This window comes from Lygodium microphyllum, chromosome 7, assembly GCF_053477565.2.
Source record: "Lygodium microphyllum isolate KBCC chromosome 7, Lygodium_microphyllum_v1.1.10, whole genome shotgun sequence".
Classification (NCBI taxonomy): Eukaryota; Viridiplantae; Streptophyta; class Polypodiopsida; order Schizaeales; family Lygodiaceae; genus Lygodium; species Lygodium microphyllum.
In genome coordinates this window covers 59,539,523-59,547,787 of record NC_141141.1, presented here as the reverse complement: position 1 = coordinate 59,547,787, position 8,265 = coordinate 59,539,523, and the positions used below count along the sequence as shown (strand labels likewise).

Below are 8,265 nucleotides of genomic sequence, written 5' to 3'. Positions count from 1 at the left end.
AGAGCCAAACAAAGATACTCGTAGTTGCTAAGCAACTCGACAAGTATCAGCCCGTTGATGATCCATATAGTTCGTAGAGCAATTTGAGCAAGTATGCAAGATGAATGGCCTAACAGACCCTACTCAACGTGCGCAAGCTTTTGGTCTTTGCCTTGGGAATAAAGGACAGACATGGTACACTAGTCTAGACAATCCTGAACATAACAAATTCAACAATCTCAAGAGTCTCTTCATCAAGAGATTCTCTGAGGCAAGGTACTTAGATAACCTTACTGTCCAACTAATGAACCTAGTCAAAAGGACAAGGAGGATATTAAAGATTATGTCACTCATGTGTGGAGTCTCTTTAAGAGAATCCCAACCGCCGCCGCAGAGTGACCTAGTGAGCAAGCAGTCTCTATTATGTTCATAAGAGGAATTAGGAGTGAAGAGGTTTACAAGGCCTTGGTGAGAAACTCAAACCTACAAAGGGACATGCTAGCTAGGGTCTTCAAAGAAGCCATACATGTGGACAACCTGTTCAAAGAGAGAGGCTTTGAGGGCCATAAGCCAAGATAGTACAACCTCTAGAACCTTAGAGAGAGCTACAATTGTTAGCGAGAGATCTAGCTAGAATAACCAAGAGAAAGGAAAGAGTCTTGACCCTAGCCAAGAGTTGGTAGATGTAAAGCTAGAGCTAGCCAAGCTCCAAGAGATGATAAGAAGACCTACTCGATCTCACGTGCAATGCATGCATTGCAGAGGGAACCACCTCCGCGCCGAGTGCATGGATCCTAGATCCAAACCTTGTGTCAACTAGGGTAGGTTTGGCCATGATACTATGCATTTCCGTTTACCAAGGAGATTACCATACTCACAGCCATATAGCTAGCCATACTACTTGGAAAATAGACTGCCACACTTTGGAAGGGGGGCTCCATTAGCTCTCCTAGTGCCTAACGATGCCAAGCCAGCTGTCCCTAGGATGGACATTAACCCCACAAGCATACCTAGACCACCTAGAAAAAACAAAATCAATTTGCACACATGCAAGTCTCTCTTCTTATTTTCTTAGGGTATGCTCATATTGATCCCTATGTATAGCTTCTATCAATGCCTTGTCAATGTGACTACTCCCCCTACAAGATTTATATAGTAAGTGACAGCCTCTAAACTATATTTTTCAAAACAACTTTTGATGCATCTGGTGTATCTCTATAGTCTTCTACAATTTGCAAAGAGGCATGCATATCTTATAGCTACCTTGGGAGACAACCCACAAGGAAATGAGATCCTTCATCTTTGTACATGTCAACCTTTACACTTCACGTTTCTACATAACTTCATTGTGTCCTGATACTACCACCATTGCATGGTTGGTTTCCAAGTAACATTCTATTCTGTCCAAGTCAATAAAGGACCTAAACTAAATCATAAGGTCTTGTTCACCTCACGCATACCAAAATTAGGCATGCCATGTCCCCCATCTCAATCTATGACCCTTGACAATCATTGAGAGTTTTGACATGTAGAAGAGCAATGAAAAACTCCCCATCTTTTCTTCTTGGCCTACAATCTAGTATCCATGTTGGCAATGATGCTTTCTACAAACAAGGCCCAGTCAATTCACCTCTTCAAGTGCTCATATAAAAACCCATAGCAAACACTTTTGTAACTTCTCTACCATAATTTCTTCATCACTCTTGATTAAAAAAGGTGAATAATATGTAGAACTTAGGCCAAAACTTAGCTTTCAAATATCTACATTTCACCTTGCTACACCCCTCTTTGGATACCTCCTCAAAGTATGTGAATTGGTCATAGTTTGTGAAATCTACCTCAATAAGGGCTTGGAAATCCTTCCCTAAGTTTGGAAGGTTCTTTCTATACCTTATGTGCTTGAGATTTGATCAATAGAAATATTGTCTTCTCAAGTGGCATGTGTTGGGGAGGACACCAATGCAAAATTTCCTACAAAGTTAAGGACAATAATCCATTGAGTCAAAATCTAAGGCTATAGTAATAAAGTAACAAGGAAAATGCATGCAACACATGAATGTAGTAATATGCATGCTAAAAGTAACTTGTATGCATGCAAAAACATCCATGCATGCACCAATATGATCATGCAACTGCAAATGTGCACAATGAGTTTGATACCTCTATGTTTCGAGTGCTAGAGTCTACCATGTATGTAACAAGCGGGATACACACTGACTAGGGTTTAGACACCCAGTCACACTGACTAGGGTATATAAGGTGTAAGAGCCCCAGATTAGGGCAACCAGTTATTATTGAGATCATACTCTTCACCTTCATCTCCAACTTCCATGGCTTCCTCCTTCCTTCTCTCCTCTTTTCTCTCTTTCTCTCTCTTCTTCTAGTCTTCTTCCTTCTTCTTCTTGCTCACACACTCTCTCTCCAGCTCTTCTTCTCTCTCCTCTCAGCTTCTTTCATTACAAGTGGTATCAGAGCTTAGGTATTTGGTCCCTTCTTCTTTATCTTTCCTCATATGTAGTTATATTTTACAAAAAAAACTTAGTCAAACAGGTACAATAGCAGGGACAAGAGCTGTAAGAAGCAGTGATGGAGTACCACATGGTGTTGCCAGTTGGTAGCCTTTCTTGGAGATCGTACAGAGCTATGGCCAAGGCCCAAGTTGGAGGCACTCAGGTCAACTTTAGTAGCTCATCACAAAATTTGAGGTAAAAAATTAGGGATTCCTGGTTGAAGTTGGTTCACAGGAGTTAGAGAAGAGTAAAACTATTGCTACTTTTCAAGAAAGACCTTCCTCTTCTTCCCTCAAGCTTGGTGGCTGCCATGGTCTCTCTTTTGATGATGTCTCCCATTCCTTGCTCCAAACCATTTGCAACATCTTGAGGGAAAGCTTCCTCATGCTTTGCTCTATCATTCAAGCACCCTCTTGAGATGGCTCACTTCAACCATGTGGGAGACATTCTCAGAGAGATTCTTGCTGGCTCCAGGCAGACATAATGGTTGTTGTGTGAGAGTCCCATGGTGAAAAAGGGGGCGGGTGAGGAGCACAATAATGGTGTGGCTTCTGCTTGCACACGCCAGCAGAGCAGGGGCTTTTTAGGATTTTGATGGCCATGCTCTGTCCAATTTCACTGTTCCTTGCAAACTTGACTGTGGCAAATGTTCCTTCACCAAGGACGCGGCCGAAGCTCAAACCTACCGACCCTGGGAGTGCAATTTGGAGCATTCGGCAATGATGGAACGTGTGCTTGGGCCTATTCCCTCTCCCATAATCAAGAGGGTCATGAGATTTTTGATAAATACTTCAGTCATGATCGGTACTTCTCTGGTTATGCATCTTTACAGGCAACGGTCTAATAAATACTTTAGTCATGGTCGAGAACTATATTGACCAGATGGTGCCTCATGGAGAGAGAGCATCTGGGCAGTTCACATGCTCCCCTGGTTGAAGAATCTCGCCATGGAACATACTGATCAGTCGGTAGGTCAGGTCATAAATCTTTTGGAGAAATTATTGAAATATAATCCTATGGACAGGCTTACAACCAAAAAAAGCCTCGGAACATCCTTTTTTTTCAAGTCTTCATCAACGGTATAAAGCCTTCTGTAACCTGAGGCATCATTAATTGGGCAGAGCATGACAAGTCTTGACTGATATAAACCGAAGAACCTCCTCAAAGGTACAATGTCTTCTATAAGCTGAGGCATCATTAGTTGGGGCAGAGCAGAAACTTGGAGAGATTGAGAGAAATGAAGATCATTCATGGCTTGCCTTTGCTATTCTCTTATGCCTGTAATGGTGGAGCCGTGGCAGGATTCAAGCTTCAGTCAATCATGAATTCTGGGATGAGATCTACCTCTTACACTTTTAGCAAGACATTTTCAGCATGTTTTCTCAGAATGTCCTACAATTTGAGCTTCCTCCTGTCGTGTAGGCTCTCGCAAATGCTTGTGACTAAGTTTTGAAGGGCATGATACTTGTAATCTGCTCCTGCAATTCTGCTACTCAGCAGGGTTATGAACTGGTCTAGGAGTTCTGCTATTCCTCCTTCCCTCCACCAAGAGCCCTACCCAGGAGCTCAATCACAGGAACTGGAAGTGCAATGGGTGGGCAGGTTCAGCAGTTGGGCACTATGCCTTGTTACGAGACCCTCCATGGCAGCCATTTCTCTGCTGGGCCGCAGAATGGAGATGCCACTGATGCCGTCATGTCAAGATGGTTGCAACCTGCTGGCCTGCAGCATTTGGCATCTCCCACTGCATCCCCTACATTGGATCCTTGCCTCTTCCCAAACTTACTGAGTGAGGATTACCTCAAGGCACGAATGTGGATCAATAATTGTGATGAGCCTTATGTAGGGGATGTGCAAGGGATTCTCAGCAACTCTGCAGTTGTGTCATCTTCAGAGGTCTGGATGACCCAATAGGAGGGGAGGCGATAGGATGTATATAGAGCAGGAGGAAGATTTTCTGAGCTCTCTTCTCTCACTTCTCAACAGCAGCAAGTGATGGATCCCCTTCATCATCTTCATAACCATCATCAACAACAGCAAGGAGCCATCTTTTATTCTTCCTTCTCCTCGCCTGAAATGGCTACAGATTTGAAGCTCTCTGATCCTGCCACTAGTCAAATCACTCAAGCATGGCAGTTTGCCTCTTCTTCCTCAGGCATGGCAGATCTGATGCAGGATTATGCAAGGCACGGTGTGCATGGATTGGAAGATAGACAAAAGTTGTACACGATTATAAAGTCCATGAGCAATGGAGGGAAACATTCTGCCGAATTGTTCACTTCACCTCCTCAGGGTTTCGGAAAACAGAATGTTGTTGATGGCTTATCATCACCTGAATTGCGTGGGGAGATTAGTGCAGGGATAGTGGACCTGCACTCCATCGATGACATAGAGCTTCTATTGGAGGATGCTATTCATGAACCTTTTGAGGCTTCTCCAATTGCTACCATTTCAGAGAAAGGCTATGCAAATGAAATAATGTGGTCCACCAGCAGACCACCAATCAGCAAGCTAAGAAATAATGGTGAAATTAGTCCTATGAGAGCGGCCATCTTAGAGAAGGACATTACTGGCAGCACAAACAACCTTGCAAGAATCAAAGTTGTGGTGTGAAAATGACCACTCAACAAAAAAGAGAGAGCTCAGAAAGAAAAGGACCTTGTGACAATTGATGGGAGTGGATGTTCACTTACTGTTCATGAGCCCAAGTTGAAGGTGGGCCTTACAGTCTATGTAGAAAAACATGATTTTATGTTTGATGCTGTGTTGGATGATCAAGTTTCTAATGATGAGGTCTATCGAGTAACTATGGAGCCAATTATTCCAACCATATTCCAACGTACAAAGGCAACATGCTTTGCTTATGGGCAGACAGGTAGTGGGAAGACTTTCACCATGCAGCCTCTACCTCAAAGGGCTTGCCAAGACATCATCCTGGATTTAATGCAGCACCCAACTTACAAGCATCAGGGACTGCAATTATGGCTTAGTTTTTTTGAGATCTATGGAAGGAAGTTGTATGATCTTTTAAATGAAAGAAGGAAGCTTTGCATGAGGGAAGATGGTCGCCAGCAAGTTTGTATTGTGGGCCTAAAGGAATTCCCTGTCTCAGATGTTGATCTTGTAAAAGATTATATTGAAAGAGGTAATGCATCAAGGAGTACAGGATCAACTGGTGCCAATGAAGAGTCTTCAAGATCACATGTTATTCTGCAGTTGGTGATAAAAAAGCATTCCAACAAGAAGGAAGAAAGGGGAGAAAAGTTGGTTGGAAATTTCTCTTTTATTGACTTGGCTGGTAGTGAATGTGGGGCTGATACAATTGATAATGATCGCCAAACAAGGATTGAGGGTGCTGAAATTAACGAGAGTTTACTTGCTCTTAAAGAGTGCATTCGGGCGTTGGACCATGAGCAAGCTCATATTCCTTTTAGGGAAAGTAAATTGACAGAAGTTTTACGTGATTCTTTTGTTGGTGACTCTCAAACTATCATGATCTCATGCATTTCTCCAAATATTGGCTCTTGTGAGCACACTCTTAACACACTCAGATATGCAAACAGGGTGAAGGGTTTATCCAAGAACAGCAATTCAAAGAGGGATCCCAGCCCAAATACAGTTGTGCAAAGTCAAAGGGAGCTGGCAACCAGTTCTCCTCCATTGCTCACCTGAAAGTTCTGATTAGATCATGGATAGCAGGGTTGCTGAGACTAGTAAGAGACCTATTGATCAAGCAAACTCGCAAGGAGGTTTTGATGGTTGGTCTACACTAGCATCTACTCAAGGTCCTATAACCAGGGAAGACAATAGAACATTATCGTCCTCTAATGATAAAGATCGAGTCATTTTGAGGGATGGCATGTCTAACAGCTTCAATTACCAACGTGATTCTTCGACTGACAGAGTTGACCAAGAGAGAGTTTCTCCTCCTGGATGCAAAACTATAAGGGATGAAAAGACAAAAAAAAAAATCGGGCATTGATTTCGACTGATGAAAGCAGAATTGATAAAAATGGTGCAGTAGCAAAACAAGCTTCAAACAAGGAGGATAGTATTCAAAACATTTCCAATTCCAGGTCCAAGGATACTCCAAGCATAATAGTTTCTCGAAATGGATATGACGGTCATATAATAGTTTCTCAAAATGGATATGACGGTCATATAGTTTCTCAAAATGGACTTAATTTCTGCCCATAGGCTGGAAGTGGAGGATTTGATGGAGAAAATGCACCAACAAAGAGACAATAGTATTTGCAAAAACAAATCAGTCCTGGCTCATAGTTCTAGTTCCTTTGCTCACTCTTTGCATCCCCAAATGAATGCATTGAATGCTGCTTTACAATGACAAGAAGCTCTTCGAGCTGCGAGCCACAACCAATTGATTGAACAACACAGTCAGTTCATGTCTAAGTTGGATCGAGTGATCTCAACCATCTCAGTCACCAACATGCAAACCATGGCAATTAATGACAAATTTGCAGCCCTTACGACTCAAGTTGCTCAAATGGCTACAATTAAATGGACAGATCAACATTATGTGCAATAGCATGGGCATTCTCATGGACATTATGGGTAACTTGACCACTGCATGGTTTGGATGTGCAAAGGCAACATCATGTGCCTACTTATGGTCAGCATGTATATGATGATTGTGCATATTTTGAGCAAAAGCATGCATCTGATGACTGTGTATGTGCTTATGAGCTACATTCTAGTCACGTACATGGACAACCATCTGGACAGCCTTATGTATCTAGGCAACATCATGCAAATGTATACGAGTATATACATGGGGAGTGATGACATCCAAAAGAAGCATAAAAACAAGGGACAAAAATGTCCATGCATATATCATAATTTCATCTTTTGTAAAGGGGATAACATTTACATTGTTCCAAAATTAGTAAAATACACGCTAACATGAAGGGGGCACATCCACATCCACATCAACTATCATAAATAAATGGTATACACAAAAGTGTTACGTGCATGCATTTGTAAAGGATAAGAATACTCAAAATTAAAGGCCAAAGGTCTTATAATATCAAATGTATCTAAGTTTTAAAGAAATAATAAAATACGAAGGGGTGTGAGGCTCTTTGGGGAAGAGGTGGGGTGGAGTGCACGAGTGGTTATATGTATCTTTCCCTTCCCTCTCTCTTCTCCAATCGCATATTCTCCTTTTGGTGGTGTCAAAAATTTGTTCTCTCTCTTCTCTCCTCTGTCTTTTGTGCAGGAATTCCTCTTTTCCTCTTTTCCTCTTTTGTTCTTGCATAATGGTTGAAGCTATGGATGAAGATGATGAAGATAACAAATTTGTTCATTATTAAAAAAGAGATTTATGGTTTCTTTTCAGTTTTGAGATTAATAGCAGAGCCATATATATAGATTTTGTGTGCTTTGTTCCTGGTTTTGTGGTTGATTATATTTGTGGGAGGGTTGCCCATGAACATAATCAACCATAAAACCAGGTTGCTGTAATCAACCATAAAACCAAGTACGACAACAACCCTCCCACGAACATAATCAACCACAAAACTAGGGACAAAGCACACAAAATCTATGTGTATGGCTCTGTCATTAATCTCAAAACTGAAAAGAAACCATAAATCTTTCACTTAAAAATGAACAAATTCGTCATCTTCATCATCTTCATCCATAGCTTCAACCATTATGCAAGAACAAAAGGGAAAAGAGGAAATTATGCACAAAAGACAGGCGAGAAGAGAGAGAACTTTTTTGCACCACAAAAAAGGAGAATATGTGATTGGACAAG

General features: G+C 41.7%; 1 pseudogene; it reads left to right on the top strand.

Annotated features, from left to right (window-relative positions):
• Positions 1 to 2,513: 2,513 nt before the first annotated feature.
• On the top strand, positions 2,514 to 7,724 carry LOC148033494 (kinesin-like protein KIN-13A pseudogene; annotated as a pseudogene).
• The last annotated feature ends 541 nt before the right edge of the window (positions 7,725 to 8,265 follow it).